Raw genomic sequence first — 21,296 nt, 5'->3', positions numbered from 1 at the left:
GACGATTTCTCGCCGATTTTCGTTGTTTTCTGGCTTGAATTCGCAAAGAAGAGCACGAAATCTACAAAATCATGACTTTTTACCAAGATTCAACGGCTGAATTGCAAGAAAACAGCAGAATTCTGCACGAAATCATAAAAATTCTTACAGAAAACCGCATATTTCGATGAAAAACGACGATTTCTCGCCGATTCTGGTTGTTTTCTGGCTTGAATTCGCAAAGAAGAGCACGAAATCTACAAAATCATGACTTTTTACCAAGATTCAACGGCTGAATTGCAAGAAAACAGCAGAAATCTGCACGAAATCATCAAAATTCTTAGAGAAAACCGCATATTTCGATGCAAAACGACGATTTCTCGCTGATTTTCGTCGTTTTCTATCTTGAATTCGCAAAGAAGAGCACGAAATCTACAAAATCATGACTTTTTACCAAGATTCAACGGCTGAATTGCAAGAAAACAGCAGAATTCTGCACGAAATCGTCAAAATTCTTAGAGAAAACCGCATATTTCGATGCAAAACGACGATTTCTCGCCGATTTTCGTTGTTTTCTGGCTTGAATTCGCAAAGAAGAGCACGAAATCTACAAAATCATGACTTTTTACCAAGATTCAACGGCTGAATTGCAAGAAAACAGCAGAATTCTGCACGAAATCATAAAAATTCTTACAGAAAACCGCATATTTCGATGCAAAACGACGATTTCTCGCCGATTCTGGTTGTTTTCTGGCTTGAATTCGCAAAGAAGAGCACGAAATCTACAAAATCATGACTTTTTACCAAGATTCAACGGCTGAATTGCAAGAAAACAGCAGAAATCTGCACGAAATCATCAAAATTCTTACAGAAAACCGCATTTTTCGATGCAAAACGACGATTTCTCGCCGATTTTCGTTGTTTTTTGGCTTGAATTCGCAAAGAAGAGCACGAAATCTACAAAATCATGACTTTTTACCAAGATTCAACGGCTGAATTGCAAGAAAACAGCAGAATTCTGCACGAAATCATCAAAATTCTTACAGAAAACCGCATATTTCGATGCAAAACAACGATTTCTCGCCGATTTTCGTTGTTTTCTATCTTGAATTCGCCAAGAAGAGCACGAAATCTACAAAATCATGACTTTTTACCTAGATTCAACGGCTGAATTGCAAGAAAACAGCAGAATTCTGCACGAAATCATCAAAATTCTTACAGAAAACCGCATATTTCGATGCAAAACAACGATTTCTCGCCGATTTTCGTTGTTTTCTATCTTGAATTTGCCAAAAAGAGCACGAAATCTACAAAATCATGACTTTTTACCTAGATTCAACGGCTGAATTGCAAGAAAACAGCAGAATTCTGCACGAAATCATCAAAATTTTTACAGAAAACCGCATATTTCGATGCAAAACGACGATTTCTCGCTGATTTTCGCTGTTTTCTGGCTTGAATTCGCAATGAAGAGCACGAAATCTACAAAATCATGACTTTTTACCAAGATTCAACGGCTGAATTGCAAGAAAACAGCAGAATTCTGCACGAAATCATCAAAATTCTTACAGAAAACCGCATATTTCGATGCAAAACGACGATTTCTCGCCGATTTTCGTTGTTTTCTGGCATGAATTTGCAAAGAAGAGCACGAAATCTACAAAATCATGACTTTTTACCAAGATTCAACGGCTGAATTGCAAGAAAACAGCAGAATTCTGCACGAAATCATCAAAATTCTTAGAGAAAACCGCATATTTCGATGCAAAACGACGATTTCTCGCTGATTTTCGTCGTTTTCTATCTTGAATTCGCAAAGAAGAGCACGAAATCTACAAAATCATGACTTTTTACCAAGATTCAACGGCTGAATTGCAAGAAAACAGCAGAATTCTGCACGAAATCGTCAAAATTCTTAGAGAAAACCGCATATTTCGATGCAAAACGACGATTTCTCGCCGATTTTCGTTGTTTTCTGGCTTGAATTCGCAAAGAAGAGCACGAAATCTACAAAATCATGACTTTTTACCAAGATTCAACGGCTGAATTGCAAGAAAACAGCAGAATTCTGCACGAAATCATAAAAATTCTTACAGAAAACCGCATATTTCGATGCAAAACGACGATTTCTCGCCGATTCTGGTTGTTTTCTGGCTTGAATTCGCAAAGAAGAGCACGAAATCTACAAAATCATGACTTTTTACCAAGATTCAACGGCTGAATTGCAAGAAAACAGCAGAAATCTGCACGAAATCATCAAAATTCTTACAGAAAACCGCATTTTTCGATGCAAAACGACGATTTCTCGCCGATTTTCGTTGTTTTTTGGCTTGAATTCGCAAAGAAGAGCACGAAATCTACAAAATCATGACTTTTTACCAAGATTCAACGGCTGAATTGCAAGAAAACAGCAGAATTCTGCACGAAATCATCAAAATTCTTACAGAAAACCGCATATTTCGATGCAAAACAACGATTTCTCGCCGATTTTCGTTGTTTTCTATCTTGAATTCGCCAAGAAGAGCACGAAATCTACAAAATCATGACTTTTTACCTAGATTCAACGGCTGAATTGCAAGAAAACAGCAGAATTCTGCACGAAATCATCAAAATTCTTACAGAAAACCGCATATTTCGATGCAAAACAACGATTTCTCGCCGATTTTCGTTGTTTTCTATCTTGAATTCGCCAAGAAGAGCACGAAATCTACAAAATCATGACTTTTTACCTAGATTCAACGGCTGAATTGCAAAAAAACAGCAGAATTCTGCACGAAATCATCAAAATTCTTACAGAAAACCGCATATTTCGATGCAAAACAACGATTTCTCGCCGATTTTCGTTGTTTTCTATCTTGAATTTGCCAAAAAGAGCACGAAATCTACAAAATCATGACTTTTTACCTAGATTCAACGGCTGAATTGCAAGAAAACAGCAGTATTCTGCACGAAATCATCAAAATTTTTACAGAAAACCGCATATTTCGATGCAAAACGACGATTTCTCGCTGATTTTCGCTGTTTTCTGGCTTGAATTCGCAATGAAGAGCACGAAATCTACAAAATCATGACTTTTTACCAAGATTCAACGGCTGAATTGCAAGAAAACAGCAGAATTCTGCACGAAATCATCAAAATTCTTACAGAAAACCGCATATTTCGATGCAAAACGACGATTTCTCGCCGATTTTCGTTGTTTTCTGGCATGAATTTGCAAAGAAGAGCACGAAATCTACAAAATCATGACTTTTTACCAAGATTCAACGGCTGAATTGCAAGAAAACAGCAGAATTCTGCACGAAATCATCAAAATTCTTAGAGAAAACCGCATATTTCGATGCAAAACGACGATTTCTCGCTGATTTTCGTCGTTTTCTATCTTGAATTCGCAAAGAAGAGCACGAAATCTACAAAATCATGACTTTTTACCAAGATTCAACGGCTGAATTGCAAGAAAACAGCAGAATTCTGCACGAAATCGTCAAAATTCTTAGAGAAAACCGCATATTTCGATGCAAAACGACGATTTCTCGCCGATTTTCGTTGTTTTCTGGCTTGAATTCGCAAAGAAGAGCACGAAATCTACAAAATCATGACTTTTTACCAAGATTCAACGGCTGAATTGCAAGAAAACAGCAGAATTCTGCACGAAATCATAAAAATTCTTACAGAAAACCGCATATTTCGATGCAAAACGACGATTTCTCGCCGATTCTGGTTGTTTTCTGGCTTGAATTCGCAAAGAAGAGCACGAAATCTACAAAATCATGACTTTTTACCAAGATTCAACGGCTGAATTGCAAGAAAACAGCAGAAATCTGCACGAAATCATCAAAATTCTTAGAGAAAACCGCATTTTTCGATGCAAAACGACGATTTCTCGCCGATTTTCGTTGTTTTTTGGCTTGAATTCGCAAAGAAGAGCACGAAATCTACAAAATCATGACTTTTTACCTAGATTCAACGGCTGAATTGCAAGAAAACAGCAGAATTCTGCACGAAATCATCAAAATTTTTACAGAAAACCGCATATTTCGATGCAAAACGACGATTTCTCGCTGATTTTCGCTGTTTTCTGGCTTGAATTCGCAATGAAGAGCACGAAATCTACAAAATCATGACTTTTTACCAAGATTCAACGGCTGAATTGCAAGAAAACAGCAGAATTCTGCACGAAATCATCAAAATTCTTACAGAAAACCGCATATTTCGATGCAAAACGACGATTTCTCGCCGATTTTCGTTGTTTTCTGGCATGAATTTGCAAAGAAGAGCACGAAATCTACAAAATCATGACTTTTTACCAAGATTCAACGGCTGAATTGCAAGAAAACAGCAGAATTCTGCACGAAATCATCAAAATTCTTAGAGAAAACCGCATATTTCGATGCAAAACGACGATTTCTCGCTGATTTTCGTTGTTTTCTATCTTGAATTCGCAAAGAAGAGCACGAAATCTACAAAATCATGACTTTTTACCAAGATTCAACGGCTGAATTGCAAGTAAACAGCAGAATTCTGCACGAAATCGTCAAAATTCTTAGAGAAAACCGCATATTTCGATGCAAAACGACGATTTCTCGCCGATTTTCGTTGTTTTCTGGCTTTAATTCGCAAAGAAGAGCACGAAATCCACAAAATCATCACTTTTTACCAAGATTCAACGGCTGAATTGCAAGAAAACAGCAGAATTCTGCACGAAATCATCAAAATTCTTAGAGAAAACCGCATATTTCGATGCAGAACGACGATTTCTCGCCGATTTTCGTGGTTTTCTGGCTTGAATTCGCAAAGAAGAGCACGAAATCTACAAAATCATGACTTTTTACCAAGATTCAACGGCTGAATTGCAAGAAAACAGCAGAATTCTGCACGAAATCATCAAAATTCTTTGAGAAAACCGCATATTTCGATGCAAAACGACGATTTCTCGCTGATTTTCGTTGTTTTCTATCTTGAATTCGCTAAGAAGAGCACGGAATCTACAAAATCATGACTTTTTACCAAGATTCAACGGCTGAATTGCAAGAAAACAGCAGAATTCTGCATGAAATCATCAAAATTCTTACAGAAAACCGCATATTTCGATGCAAAACAACGATTTCTCGCCGATTTTCGTTGTTTTCTATCTTGAGTTCGCCAAGAAGAGCACGAAATCTACAAAATCATGACTTTTTACCTAGATTCAACGGCTGAATTGCAAGAAAACAGCAGAATTCTGCACGAAATCATCAAAATTCTTACAGAAAACCGCATATTTCGATGCAAAACAACGATTTCTCGCCGATTTTCGTTGTTTTCTATCTTGAATTTGCCAAAAAGAGCACGAAATCTACAAAATCATGACTTTTTGCCTAGATTCAACGGCTGAATTGCAAGAAAACAGCAGAATTCTGTACGAAATAATCAAAAGTCTTACAGAAAACCGCATATTTCGATGCAAAACGACGATTTCTCGCTGATTGTCGTTGTTTTCTGGCTTGAATTCGCAATGAAGAGCACGAAATCTACAAAATCATGACTTTTTACCAAGATTCAACAGCTGAATTGCAAGAAAACAGCAGAATTCTGCACGAAATCATCAAAATTCTTACAGAAAACCGCATATTTCGATGCAAAACGACGATTTCTCGCCGATTTTTGTTGTTTTCTGGCATGAATTTGCAAAGAAGAGCACGAAATCTACAAAATCATGACTTTTTAAGATTCAACGGCTGAATTGCAAGAAAACAGCAGAATTCTGCACGAAATCATCAAAATTCTTAGAGAAAACCGCATATTTCGATGCAAAACGACGATTTCTCGCTGATTTTCGTTGTTTTCTATCTTGAATTCGCAAAGAAGAGCACGAAATCTACAAAATCATGACTTTTTACCAAGATTCAACGGCTGAATTGCAAGAAAACAGCAGAATTCTGCACGAAATCGTCAAAATTCTTAGAGAAAACCGCATATTTCGATGCAAAACGACGATTTCTCGCCGATTTTCGTTGTTTTCTGGCTTGAATTCGCAAAGAAGAGCACGAAATCTACAAAATCATGACTTTTTACCAAAATTCAACGGCTGAATTGCAAGAAAACAGCAGAATTCTGCACGAAATCATAAAAATTCTTACAGAAAACAGAATATTTCGATGCAAAACAACGATTTCTCGCCGATTTTCGTTGTTTTCTATCTTGAATTTGCCAAAAAGAGCACGAAATCTACAAAATCATGACTTTTTACCTAGATTCAACGGCTGAATTGCAAGAAAACAGCAGAATTCTGCACGAAATAATCAAAAGTCTTACAGAAAACCGCATATTTCGATGCAAAACGACGATTTCTCGCTGATTGTCGTTGTTTTCTGGCTTGAATTCGCAATGAAGAGCACGAAATCTACAAAATCATGACTTTTTACCAAGATTCAACAGCTGAATTGCAAGAAAACAGCAGAATTCTGCACGAAATCATCAAAATTCTTACAGAAAACCGCATATTTCGATGCAAAACGACGATTTCTCGCCGATTTTCGTTGTTTTCTGGCATGAATTTGCAAAGAAGAGCACGAAATCTACAAAATCATGACTTTTTATCAAGATTCAACGGCTGAATTGCAAGAAAACAGCAGAATTCTGCAAGAAATCATCAAAATTCTTAGAGAAAACCGCATATTTCGATGCAAAACGACGATTTCTCGCTGATTTTCGTTGTTTTCTATCTTGAATTCGCAAAGAAGAGCACGAAATCTACAAAATCATGACTTTTTACCAAGATTCAACGGCTGAATTGCAAGAAAACAGCAGAATTCTGCACGAAATCGTCAAAATTCTTAGAGAAAACCGCATATTTCGATGCAAAACGACGATTTCTCGCCGATTTTCGTTGTTTTCTGGCTTGAATTCGCAAAGAAGAGCACGAAATCTACAAAATCATGACTTTTTACCAAGATTCAACGGCTGAATTGCAAGAAAACAGCAGAATTCTGCACGAAATCATAAAAATTCTTACAGAAAACCGCATATTTCGATGCAAAACGACGATTTCTCGCCGATTCTGGTTGTTTTCTGGCTTGAATTCGCAAAGAAGAGCACGAAATCTACAAAATCATGACTTTTTACCAAGATTCAACGGCTGAATTGCAAGAAAACAGCAGAAATCTGCACGAAATCATCAAAATTCTTACAGAAAACCGCATTTTTCGATGCAAAACGACGATTTCTCGCCGATTTTCGTTGTTTTCTGGCTTGAATTCGCAAAGAAGAGCACGAAATCTACAAAATCATGACTTTTTACCAAGATTCAACGGCTGAATTGCAAGAAAACAGCAGAATTCTGCACGAAATCATCAAAATTCTTACAGAAAACCGCATATTTCGATGCAAAACAACGATTTCTCGCCGATTTTCGTTGTTTTCTATCTTGAATTCGCCAAGAAGAGCACGAAATCTACAAAATCATGACTTTTTACCTAGATTCAACGGCTGAATTGCAAGAAAACAGCAGAATTCTGCACGAAATCATCAAAATTCTTACAGAAAACCGCAAATTTCGATGCAAAACAACGATTTCTCGCCGATTTTCGTTGTTTTCTATCTTGAATTTGCCAAAAAGAGCACGAAATCTACAAAATCATGACTTTTTACCTAGATTCAACAGCTGAATTGCAAGAAAACAGCAGAATTCTGCACGAAATCATCAAAATTTTTACAGAAAACCGCATATTTCGATGCAAAACGACGATTTCTCGCTGATTTTCGCTGTTTTCTGGCTTGAATTCGCAATGAAGAGCACGAAATCTACAAAATCATGACTTTTTACCAAGATTCAACGGCTGAATTGCAAGAAAACAGCAGAATTCTGCACGAAATCATCAAAATTCTTACAGAAAACCGCATATTTCGATGCAAATCGACGATTTCTCGCAGATTTTCGTTGTTTTCTGGCATGAATTTGCAAAGAAGAGCACGAAATCTACAAAATCATGACTTTTTATCAATATTCAACGGCTGAATTGCAAGAAAACAGCAGAATTCTGCACGAAATCATCAAAATTCTTAGATAAAACCGCATATTTCGATGCAAAACGACGATTTCTCGCTGATTTTCGTTGTTTTCTATCTTGAATTCGTAAAGAAGAGCACGAAATCTACAAAATCATGACTTTTTACCAAGATTCAACGGCTGAATTGCAAGAAAACAGCAGAATTTTGCACGAAATCATCAAAATTCTTAGAGAAAACCGCATATTTCGATGCAAAACGACGATTTCTCGCCGATTTTCGTTGTTTTCTGGCTTGAATTCGCGAAGAAGAGCACGAAATCTACAAAATCATCACTTTTTACCAAGATTCAACGGCTGAATTGCAAGAAAACAGCAGAATTCTGCACGAAATCATCAAAATTCTTAGAGAAAACCGCATATTTCGATGCAAAACGACGATTTCTCGCTGATTTTCGTTGTTTTCTATCTCGAATTCGCAAAGAAAAGCACGGAATCTACAAAATCATCAATTTTTACCAAGATTCTTCGGCTGAATTGCAAAAAAACAGCAGAATTCTGCACGAAATCATCAAAATTCTTACAGAAAACCGCATATTTCGATGCAAAACGACGATTTCTCGCCGATTTTCGTTGTTTTCTGGCTTGAATTCGCAAAGAAGAGCACGAAATCTACAAAATCATCACTTTTTACCAAGATTCAACGGCTGAATTGCAAGAAAACAGCAGAATTCTGCACGAAATCATCAAAATTCCTACAGAAAACCGCATATTTCGATGCAAAACGACGATTTCTCGCCGATTTTCGTTGTTTTCTGGCATGAATTCGCAATGAAGAGCACGAAATCTACAAAATCATGACTTTTTACCAAGATTCAACGGCTGAATTGCAAGAAAACAGCAGAATTCTGCACGAAATCATCAAAATTCTTACAGAAAACCGCATATTTCGATGCAAAACAACGATTTCTCGCCGATTTTCGTTGTTTTCTATCTTGAATTTGCCAAAAAAAGCACGAAATCTACAAAATCATGACTTTTTACCTAGATTCAACGGCTGAATTGCAAGAAAACAGCAGAATTCTGCACGAAATCATCAAAATTCTTGCAGAAAACCGCATATTTCGATGCAAAACAACGATTTCTCGCCGATTTTCGTTGTTTTCTATCTTGAATTCGCAAAGAAGAGCACGAAATCTACAAAATCATGACTTTTTACCAAGATTCAACGGCTGAATTGCAAGAAAACAGCAGAATTCTGCACGAAATCATAAAAATTCTTACAGAAAACCGCATATTTCGATGCAAAACGACGATTTCTCGCCGATTCTGGTTGTTTTCTGGCTTGAATTCGCAAAGAAGAGCACGAAATCTACAAAATCATGACTTTTTACCAAGATTCAACGGCTGAATTGCAAGAAAACAGCAGAAATCTGCACGAAATCATCAAAATTCTTACAGAAAACCGCATTTTTCGATGCAAAACGACGATTTCTCGCCGATTTTCGTTGTTTTCTGGCTTGAATTCGCAAAGAAGAGCACGAAATCTACAAAATCATGACTTTTTACCAAGATTCAACGGCTGAATTGCAAGAAAACAGCAGAATTCTGCACGAAATCATCAAAATTCTTACAGAAAACCGCATATTTCGATGCAAAACAACGATTTCTCGCCGATTTTCGTTGTTTTCTATCTTGAATTCGCCAAGAAGAGCACGAAATCTACAAAATCATGACTTTTTACCTAGATTCAACGGCTGAATTGCAAGAAAACAGCAGAATTCTGCACGAAATCATCAAAATTCTTACAGAAAACCGCAAATTTCGATGCAAAACAACGATTTCTCGCCGATTTTCGTTGTTTTCTATCTTGAATTTGCCAAAAAGAGCACGAAATCTACAAAATCATGACTTTTTACCTAGATTCAACAGCTGAATTGCAAGAAAACAGCAGAATTCTGCACGAAATCATCAAAATTTTTACAGAAAACCGCATATTTCGATGCAAAACGACGATTTCTCGCTGATTTTCGCTGTTTTCTGGCTTGAATTCGCAATGAAGAGCACGAAATCTACAAAATCATGACTTTTTACCAAGATTCAACGGCTGAATTGCAAGAAAACAGCAGAATTCTGCACGAAATCATCAAAATTCTTACAGAAAACCGCATATTTCGATGCAAATCGACGATTTCTCGCAGATTTTCGTTGTTTTCTGGCATGAATTTGCAAAGAAGAGCACGAAATCTACAAAATCATGACTTTTTATCAATATTCAACGGCTGAATTGCAAGAAAACAGCAGAATTCTGCACGAAATCATCAAAATTCTTAGATAAAACCGCATATTTCGATGCAAAACGACGATTTCTCGCTGATTTTCGTTGTTTTCTATCTTGAATTCGTAAAGAAGAGCACGAAATCTACAAAATCATGACTTTTTACCAAGATTCAACGGCTGAATTGCAAGAAAACAGCAGAATTTTGCACGAAATCATCAAAATTCTTAGAGAAAACCGCATATTTCGATGCAAAACGACGATTTCTCGCCGATTTTCGTTGTTTTCTGGCTTGAATTCGCGAAGAAGAGCACGAAATCTACAAAATCATCACTTTTTACCAAGATTCAACGGCTGAATTGCAAGAAAACAGCAGAATTCTGCACGAAATCATCAAAATTCTTAGAGAAAACCGCATATTTCGATGCAAAACGACGATTTCTCGCTGATTTTCGTTGTTTTCTATCTCGAATTCGCAAAGAAAAGCACGGAATCTACAAAATCATCAATTTTTACCAAGATTCTTCGGCTGAATTGCAAAAAAACAGCAGAATTCTGCACGAAATCATCAAAATTCTTACAGAAAACCGCATATTTCGATGCAAAACGACGATTTCTCGCCGATTTTCGTTGTTTTCTGGCTTGAATTCGCAAAGAAGAGCACGAAATCTACAAAATCATCACTTTTTACCAAGATTCAACGGCTGAATTGCAAGAAAACAGCAGAATTCTGCACGAAATCATCAAAATTCCTACAGAAAACCGCATATTTCGATGCAAAACGACGATTTCTCGCCGATTTTCGTTGTTTTCTGGCATGAATTCGCAATGAAGAGCACGAAATCTACAAAATCATGACTTTTTACCAAGATTCAACGGCTGAATTGCAAGAAAACAGCAGAATTCTGCACGAAATCATCAAAATTCTTACAGAAAACCGCATATTTCGATGCAAAACAACGATTTCTCGCCGATTTTCGTTGTTTTCTATCTTGAATTTGCCAAAAAAAGCACGAAATCTACAAAATCTAGACTTTTTACCTAGATTCAACGGCTGAATTGCAAGAAAACAGCAGAATTCTGCACGAAATCATCAAAATTCTTGCAGAAAACCGCATATTTCGATGCAAAACAACGATTTCTCGCCGATTTTCGTTGTTTTCTATCTTGAATTCGCCAAGAAGAGCACGAAATCTACAAAATCATGACTTTTTACCTAGATTCAACGGCTGAATTGCAAGAAAACAGCAGAATTCTGCACGAAATCATCAAAATTCTTACAGAAAACCGCATATTTCGATGCAAAACAACGATTTCTCGCCGATTTTCGTTGTTTTCTATCTTGAATTTGCCAAAAAGAGCACGAAATCTACAAAATCATGACTTTTTACCTAGATTCAACGGCTGAATTGCAAGAAAACAGCAGAATTCTGCACGAAATCATCAAAATTCTTACAGAAAACCGCATATTTCGATGCAAAACGACGATTTCTCGCCGATTTTCGTTGTTTTCTGGCATGAATTCGCAAAGAAGAGCACGAAATCTACAAAATCATGACTTTTTATCAAGATTCAACGGCTGAATTGCAAGAAAACAGCAGAATTCTGCACGAAATCATCAAAATTCTTAGAGAAAACCGCATATTTCGATGCAAAACGACGATTTCTCGCTGATTTTCGTTGTTTTCTATCTTGAATTCGCAAAGAAGAGCACGAAATCTACAAAATCATGACTTTTTACCAAGATCCAACGGCTGAATTGCAAGAAAACAGCAGAATTCTGCACGAAATCGTCAAAATTCTTAGAGAAAACCGCATATTTTGATGCAAAACGACGATTTCTCGCCGATTTTCGTTGTTTTCTGGCTTGAATTCGCAAAGAAGAGCACGAAATCTACAAAATCATGACTTTTTACCAAGATTCAACGGCTGAATTGCAAGAAAACAGCAGAATTCTGCACGAAATCATCAAAATTCTTACAGAAAACCGCATATTTCGATGCAAAACGACGATTTCTCGCCGATTTTCGTTGTTTTCTGGCATGAATTCGCAATGAAGAGCACGAAATCTACAAAATCATGACTTTTTACCAAGATTCAACGGCTGAATTGCAAGAAAACAGCAGAATTCTGCACGAAATCATCAAAATTCTTACAGAAAACCGCATATTTCGATGCAAAACAACGATTTCTCGCCGATTTTCGTTGTTTTCTATCTTGAATTTGCCAAAAAAAGCACGAAATCTACAAAATCATGACTTTTTACCTAGATTCAACGGCTGAATTGCAAGAAAACAGCAGAATTCTGCACGAAATCATCAAAATTCTTACAGAAAACCGCATATTTCGATGCAAAACGACGATTTCTCGCTGATTTTCGTTGTTTTCTGGCTTGAATTCGCAATGAAGAGCACGAAATCTACAAAATCATGACTTTTTACCAAGATTCAACGGCTGAATTGCAAGAAAACAGCAGAATTCTGCACGAAATCATCAAAATTCTTACAGAAAACCGCATATTTCGATGCAAAACGACGATTTCTCGCCGATTTTCGTTGTTTTCTGGCATGAATTCGCAAAGAAGAGCACGAAATCTACAAAATCATGACTTTTTATCAAGATTCAACGGCTGAATTGCAAGAAAACAGCAGAATTCTGCACGAAATCATCAAAATTCTTAGAGAAAACCGCATATTTCGATGCAAAACGACGATTTCTCGCTGATTTTCGTTGTTTTCTATCTTGAATTCGCAAAGAAGAGCACGAAATCTACAAAATCATGACTTTTTACCAAGATTCAACGGCTGAATTGCAAGAAAACAGCAGAATTCTGCACGAAATCGTCAAAATTCTTAGAGAAAACCGCATATTTTGATGCAAAACGACGATTTCTCGCTGATTTTCGTTGTTTTCTGGCTTGAATTCGCAAAGAAGAGCACGAAATCTACAAAATCATCACTTTTTACCAAGATTCAACGGCTGAATTGCAAGAAAACAGCAGAATTTTGCACGAAATCATCAAAATTCTTAGAGAGAACCGCATATTTCGATGCAAAACGACGATGTTTCGCCGATTTTCGTTGTTTTCTGGCTTGAATTCGCGAAGAAGAGCACGAAATCTACAAAATCATCACTTTTTACCAAGATTCAACGGCTGAATTGCAAGAAAACAGCAGAATTCTGCACGAAATCATCAAAATTCTTAGAGAAAACCGCATATTTCGATGCAAAACGACGATTTCTCGCTGATTTTCGTTGTTTTCTATCTTGAATTCGCAAAGAAAAGCACGGAATCTACAAAATCATCACTTTTTACCAAGATTCTTCGGCTGAATTGCAAGAAAACAGCAGAATTCTGCACGAAATCATCAAAATTCTTACAGAAAACCGCATATTTTGATGCAAAACGACGATTTCTCGCCGATTTTCGTTGTTTTCTGGCTTGAATTCGCAAAGAAGAGCACGAAATCTACAAAATCATGACTTTTTACCAAGATTCAACGGCTGAATTGCAAGAAAACAGCAGAATTCTGCACGAAATCATCAAAATTCTTAGAGAAAACTGCATATTTCGATGCAAAACAACGATTTCTCGCCGATTTTCGTTGTTTTCTATCTTGAATTCGCCAAGAAGAGCACTAAATCTACAAAATCATGACTTTTTACCTAGATTCAACCGCTGAATTGCAAGAAAACAGCAGAATTCTGCACGAAATCATCAAAATTCTTACAGAAAACCGCATATTTCGATGCAAAACGACGATTTCTCGCCGATTTTCGTTGTTTTCTGGCTTGAATTCGCAAAGAAGAGCACGAAATCTACAAAATCATCACTTTTTACCAAAATTCAACGGCTGAATTGCAAGAAATCAGCAGAATTCTGCACAAAATCATCAAAATTCTTAGAGAAAACCGCATATTTCGATGCAAAACGACGATTTCTCGCCGATTTTCGTGGTTTTCTGGCTTGAATTTGCAAAGAAGAGCACGAAATCTACAAAATCATGACTTTTTACCAAGATTCAACGGCTGAATTGCAAGAAAACAGCAGAATTCTGCACGAAATCATCAAAATTCTTACAGAAAACCGCATATTTCGATGCAAAACGATTATTTCTCGCCGATTTTCGTTGTTTTCTGGCATGAATTCGCAAAGAAGAGCACGAAATCTACAAAATCATGACTTTTTACCACGATTCAACGGCTGAATTGCAAAAAAACAGCAGAATTCTGCACGAAATCATCAAAATTCTTACAGAAAACCGCATATTTCGACGCAAAACGACGATTTCTCGCCGATTTTCGTTGTTTTCTGGCTTGAATTCGCAAAGAAGAGCACGAAATCTACAAAATCATGACTTTTTACCAAGATTCAACGGCTGAATTGCAAGAAAACAGCAGAATTCTGCACGAAATCATCAAAATTCTTACAGAAAACCGCATATTTCGATGCAAAACGATTATTTCTCGCCGATTTTCGTTGTTTTCTGGCATGAATTCGCAAAGAAGAGCACGAAATCTACAAAATCATGACTTTTTACCACGATTCAACGGCTGAATTGCAAAAAAACAGCAGAATTCTGCACGAAATCATCAAAATTCTTACAGAAAACCGCATATTTTGATGCAAAACGACGATTTCTCGCCGATTTTCGTTGTTTTCTGGCTTGAATTCGCAAAGAAGAGCACGAAATCTACAAAATCATGACTTTTTACCAAGATTCAACGGCTGAATTGCAAGAAAACAGCAGAATTCTGCACGAAATCATCAAAATTCTTACAGAAAACCGCATATTTCGATGCAAAACGACGATTTCTCGCCGATTTTCGTTGTTTTCTGGCATGAATTCGCAATGAAGAGCACGAAATCTACAAAATCATGACTTTTTACCAAGATTCAACGGCTGAATTGCAAGAAAACAGCAGAATTCTGCACGAAATCATCAAAATTCTTACAGAAAACCGCATATTTCGATGCAAAACAACGATTTCTCGCCGATTTTCGTTGTTTTCTATCTTGAATTTGCCAAAAAAAGCACGAAATCTACAAAATCATGACTTTTTACCTAGATTCAACGGCTGAATTGCAAGAAAACAGCAGAATTCTGCACGAAATCATCAAAATTCTTACAGAAAACCGCATATTTCGATGCAAAACGACGATTTCTCGCTGATTTTCGTTGTTTTCTGGCTTGAATTCGCAATGAAGAGCACGAAATCTACAAAATCATGACTTTTTACCAAGATTCAACGGCTGAATTGCAAGAAAACAGCAGAATTCTGCACGAAATCATCAAAATTCTTACAGAAAACCGCATATTTCGATGCAAAACGACGATTTCTCGCCGATTTTCGTTGTTTTCTGGCATGAATTCGCAAAGAAGAGCACGAAATCTACAAAATCATGACTTTTTATCAAGATTCAACGGCTGAATTGCAAGAAAACAGCAGAATTCTGCACGAAATCATCAAAATTCTTAGAGAAAACCGCATATTTCGATGCAAAACGACGATTTCTCGCTGATTTTCGTTGTTTTCTATCTTGAATTCGCAAAGAAGAGCACGAAATCTACAAAATCATGACTTTTTACCAAGATTCAACGGCTGAATTGCAAGAAAACAGCAGAATTCTGCACGAAATCGTCAAAATTCTTAGAGAAAACCGCATATTTTGATGCAAAACGACGATTTCTCGCTGATTTTCGTTGTTTTCTGGCTTGAATTCGCAAAGAAGAGCACGAAATCTACAAAATCATCACTTTTTACCAAGATTCAACGGCTGAATTGCAAGAAAACAGCAGAATTTTGCACGAAATCATCAAAATTCTTAGAGAGAACCGCATATTTCGATGCAAAACGACGATGTTTCGCCGATTTTCGTTGTTTTCTGGCTTGAATTCGCGAAGAAGAGCACGAAATCTACAAAATCATCACTTTTTACCAAGATTCAACGGCTGAATTGCAAGAAAACAGCAGAATTCTGCACGAAATCATCAAAATTCTTAGAGAAAACCGCATATTTCGATGCAAAACGACGATTTCTCGCTGATTTTCGTTGTTTTCTATCTTGAATTCGCAAAGAAAAGCACGGAATCTACAAAATCATCACTTTTTACCAAGATTCTTCGGCTGAATTGCAAGAAAACAGCAGAATTCTGCACGAAATCATCAAAATTCTTACAGAAAACCGCATATTTTGATGCAAAACGACGATTTCTCGCCGATTTTCGTTGTTTTCTGGCTTGAATTCGCAAAGAAGAGCACGAAATCTACAAAATCATGACTTTTTACCAAGATTCAACGGCTGAATTGCAAGAAAACAGCAGAATTCTGCACGAAATCATCAAAATTCTTAGAGAAAACTGCATATTTCGATGCAAAACAACGATTTCTCGCCGATTTTCGTTGTTTTCTATCTTGAATTCGCCAAGAAGAGCACTAAATCTACAAAATCATGACTTTTTACCTAGATTCAACCGCTGAATTGCAAGAAAACAGCAGAATTCTGCACGAAATCATCAAAATTCTTACAGAAAACCGCATATTTCGATGCAAAACGACGATTTCTCGCCGATTTTCGTTGTTTTCTGGCTTGAATTCGCAAAGAAGAGCACGAAATCTACAAAATCATCACTTTTTACCAAAATTCAACGGCTGAATTGCAAGAAATCAGCAGAATTCTGCACAAAATCATCAAAATTCTTAGAGAAAACCGCATATTTCGATGCAAAACGACGATTTCTCGCCGATTTTCGTGGTTTTCTGGCTTGAATTTGCAAAGAAGAGCACGAAATCTACAAAATCATGACTTTTTACCAAGATTCAACGGCTGAATTGCAAGAAAACAGCAGAATTCTGCACGAAATCATCAAAATTCTTACAGAAAACCGCATATTTCGATGCAAAACGATTATTTCTCGCCGATTTTCGTTGTTTTCTGGCATGAATTCGCAAAGAAGAGCACGAAATCTACAAAATCATGACTTTTTACCACGATTCAACGGCTGAATTGCAAAAAAACAGCAGAATTCTGCACGAAATCATCAAAATTCTTACAGAAAACCGCATATTTCGATGCAAAACGACGATTTCTCGCTGATTTTCGTTGTTTTCTGGCTTGAATTCGCAATGAAGAGCACGAAATCTACAAAATCATGACTTTTTACCAAGATTCAACGGCTGAATTGCAAGAAAACAGCAGAATTCTGCACGAAATCATCAAAATTCTTACAGAAAACCGCATATTTCGATGCAAAACGATTATTTCTCGCCGATTTTCGTTGTTTTCTGGCATGAATTCGCAAAGAAGAGCACGAAATCTACAAAATCATGACTTTTTACCACGATTCAACGGCTGAATTGCAAAAAAACAGCAGAATTCTGCACGAAATCATCAAAATTCTTACAGAAAACCGCATATTTTGATGCAAAACGACGATTTCTCGCCGATTTTCGTTGTTTTCTGGCTTGAATTCGCAAAGAAGAGCACGAAATCTACAAAATCATGACTTTTTACCAAGATTCAACGGCTGAATTGCAAGAAAACAGCAGAATTCTGCACGAAATCATCAAAATTCTTACAGAAAACCGCATATTTCGATGCAAAACGACGATTTCTCGCCGATTTTCGTTGTTTTCTGGCATGAATTCGCAATGAAGAGCACGAAATCTACAAAATCATGACTTTTTACCAAGATTCAACGGCTGAATTGCAAGAAAACAGCAGAATTCTGCACGAAATCATCAAAATTCTTACAGAAAACCGCATATTTCGATGCAAAACAACGATTTCTCGCCGATTTTCGTTGTTTTCTATCTTGAATTTGCCAAAAAAAGCACGAAATCTACAAAATCATGACTTTTTACCTAGATTCAACGGCTGAATTGCAAGAAAACAGCAGAATTCTGCACGAAATCATCAAAATTCTTACAGAAAACCGCATATTTCGATGCAAAACGACGATTTCTCGCTGATTTTCGTTGTTTTCTGGCTTGAATTCGCAATGAAGAGCACGAAATCTACAAAATCATGACTTTTTACCAAGATTCAACGGCTGAATTGCAAGAAAACAGCAGAATTCTGCACGAAATCATCAAAATTCTTACAGAAAACCGCATATTTCGATGCAAAACGACGATTTCTCGCCGATTTTCGTTGTTTTCTGGCATGAATTCGCAAAGAAGAGCACGAAATCTACAAAATCATGACTTTTTATCAAGATTCAACGGCTGAATTGCAAGAAAACAGCAGAATTCTGCACGAAATCATCAAAATTCTTAGAGAAAACCGCATATTTCGATGCAAAACGACGATTTCTCGCTGATTTTCGTTGTTTTCTATCTTGAATTCGCAAAGAAGAGCACGAAATCTACAAAATCATGACTTTTTACCAAGATTCAACGGCTGAATTGCAAGAAAACAGCAGAATTCTGCACGAAATCGTCAAAATTCTTAGAGAAAACCGCATATTTTGATGCAAAACGACGATTTCTCGCTGATTTTCGTTGTTTTCTGGCTTGAATTCGCAAAGAAGAGCACGAAATCTACAAAATCATCACTTTTTACCAAGATTCAACGGCTGAATTGCAAGAAAACAGCAGAATTTTGCACGAAATCATCAAAATTCTTAGAGAGAACCGCATATTTCGATGCAAAACGACGATGTTTCGCCGATTTTCGTTGTTTTCTGGCTTGAATTCGCGAAGAAGAGCACGAAATCTACAAAATCATCACTTTTTACCAAGATTCAACGGCTGAATTGCAAGAAAACAGCAGAATTCTGCACGAAATCATCAAAATTCTTAGAGAAAACCGCATATTTCGATGCAAAACGACGATTTCTCGCTGATTTTCGTTGTTTTCTATCTTGAATTCGCAAAGAAAAGCACGGAATCTACAAAATCATCACTTTTTACCAAGATTCTTCGGCTGAATTGCAAGAAAACAGCAGAATTCTGCACGAAATCATCAAAATTCTTACAGAAAACCGCATATTTTGATGCAAAACGACGATTTCTCGCCGATTTTCGTTGTTTTCTGGCTTGAATTCGCAAAGAAGAGCACGAAATCTACAAAATCATGACTTTTTACCAAGATTCAACGGCTGAATTGCAAGAAAACAGCAGAATTCTGCACGAAATCATCAAAATTCTTAGAGAAAACTGCATATTTCGATGCAAAACAACGATTTCTCGCCGATTTTCGTTGTTTTCTATCTTGAATTCGCCAAGAAGAGCACTAAATCTACAAAATCATGACTTTTTACCTAGATTCAACCGCTGAATTGCAAGAAAACAGCAGAATTCTGCACGAAATCATCAAAATTCTTACAGAAAACCGCATATTTCGATGCAAAACGACGATTTCTCGCCGATTTTCGTTGTTTTCTGGCTTGAATTCGCAAAGAAGAGCACGAAATCTACAAAATCATCACTTTTTACCAAAATTCAACGGCTGAATTGCAAGAAATCAGCAGAATTCTGCACAAAATCATCAAAATTCTTAGAGAAAACCGCATATTTCGATGCAAAACGACGATTTCTCGCCGATTTTCGTGGTTTTCTGGCTTGAATTTGCAAAGAAGAGCACGAAATCTACAAAATCATGACTTTTTACCAAGATTCAACGGCTGAATTGCAAGAAAACAGCAGAATTCTGCACGAAATCATCAAAATTCTTACAGAAAACCGCATATTTCGATGCAAAACGATTATTTCTCGCCGATTTTCGTTGTTTTCTGGCATGAATTCGCAAAGAAGAGCACGAAATCTACAAAATCATGACTTTTTACCACGATTCAACGGCTGAATTGCAAAAAAACAGCAGAATTCTGCACGAAATCATCAAAATTCTTACAGAAAACCGCATATTTCGATGCAAAACGACGATTTCTCGCTGATTTTCGTTGTTTTCTGGCTTGAATTCGCAATGAAGAGCACGAAATCTACAAAATCATGACTTTTTACCAAGATTCAACGGCTGAATTGCAAGAAAACAGCAGAATTCTGCACGAAATCATCAAAATTCTTACAGAAAACCGCATATTTCGATGCAAAACGACGATTTCTCGCCGATTTTCGTTGTTTTCTGGCATGAATTCGCAAAGAAGAGCACGAAATCTACAAAATCATGACTTTTTATCAAGATTCAACGGCTGAATTGCAAGAAAACAGCAGAATTCTGCACGAAATCATCAAAATTCTTAGAGAAAACCGCATATTTCGATGCAAAACGACGATTTCTCGCTGATTTTCGTTGTTTTCTATCTTGAATTCGCAAAGAAGAGCACGAAATCTACAAAATCATGACTTTTTACCAAGATCCAACGGCTGAATTGCAAGAAAACAGCAGAATTCTGCACGAAATCGTCAAAATTCTTAGAAAAAACCGCATATTTTGATGCAAAACGACGATTTCTCGCCGATTTTCGTTGTTTTCTGGCTTGAATTCGCAAAGAAGAGCACGAAATCTACAAAATCATGACTTTTTACCAAGATTCAACGGCTGAATTGCAAGAAAACAGCAGAATTCTGCACGAAATCATCAAAATTCTTACAGAAAACCGCATATTTCGATGCAAAACGACGATTTCTCGCCGATTTTCGTTGTTTTCTGGCATGAATTCGCAATGAAGAGCACGAAATCTACAAAATCATGACTTTTTACCAAGATTCAACGGCTGAATTGCAAGAAAACAGCAGAATTCTGCACGAAATCATCAAAATTCTTACAGAAAACTGCATATTTCGATGCAAAACAACGATTTCTCGCCGATTTTCGTTGTTTTCTATCTTGAATTCGCCAAGAAGAGCACTAAATCTACAAAATCATGACTTTTTACCTAGATTCAACCGCTGAATTGCAAGAAAACAGCAGAATTCTGCACGAAATCATCAAAATTCTTACAGAAAACCGCATATTTCGATGCAAAACGACGATTTCTCGCCGATTTTCGTTGTTTTCTGGCTTGAATTCGCAAAGAAGAGCACGAAATCTACAAAATCATCACTTTTTACCAAAATTCAACGGCTGAATTGCAAGAAATCAGCAGAATTCT

The sequence above is a fragment of the Gnatocerus cornutus genome, chromosome 3 (genome assembly GCF_029298725.1).
Source record: "Gnatocerus cornutus isolate USDA-ARS CGAHR chromosome 3, icGnaCorn1.1, whole genome shotgun sequence".
NCBI lineage: Eukaryota > Metazoa > Arthropoda > Insecta > Coleoptera > Tenebrionidae > Gnatocerus > Gnatocerus cornutus.
This window is presented reverse-complemented; position numbering follows the sequence as displayed.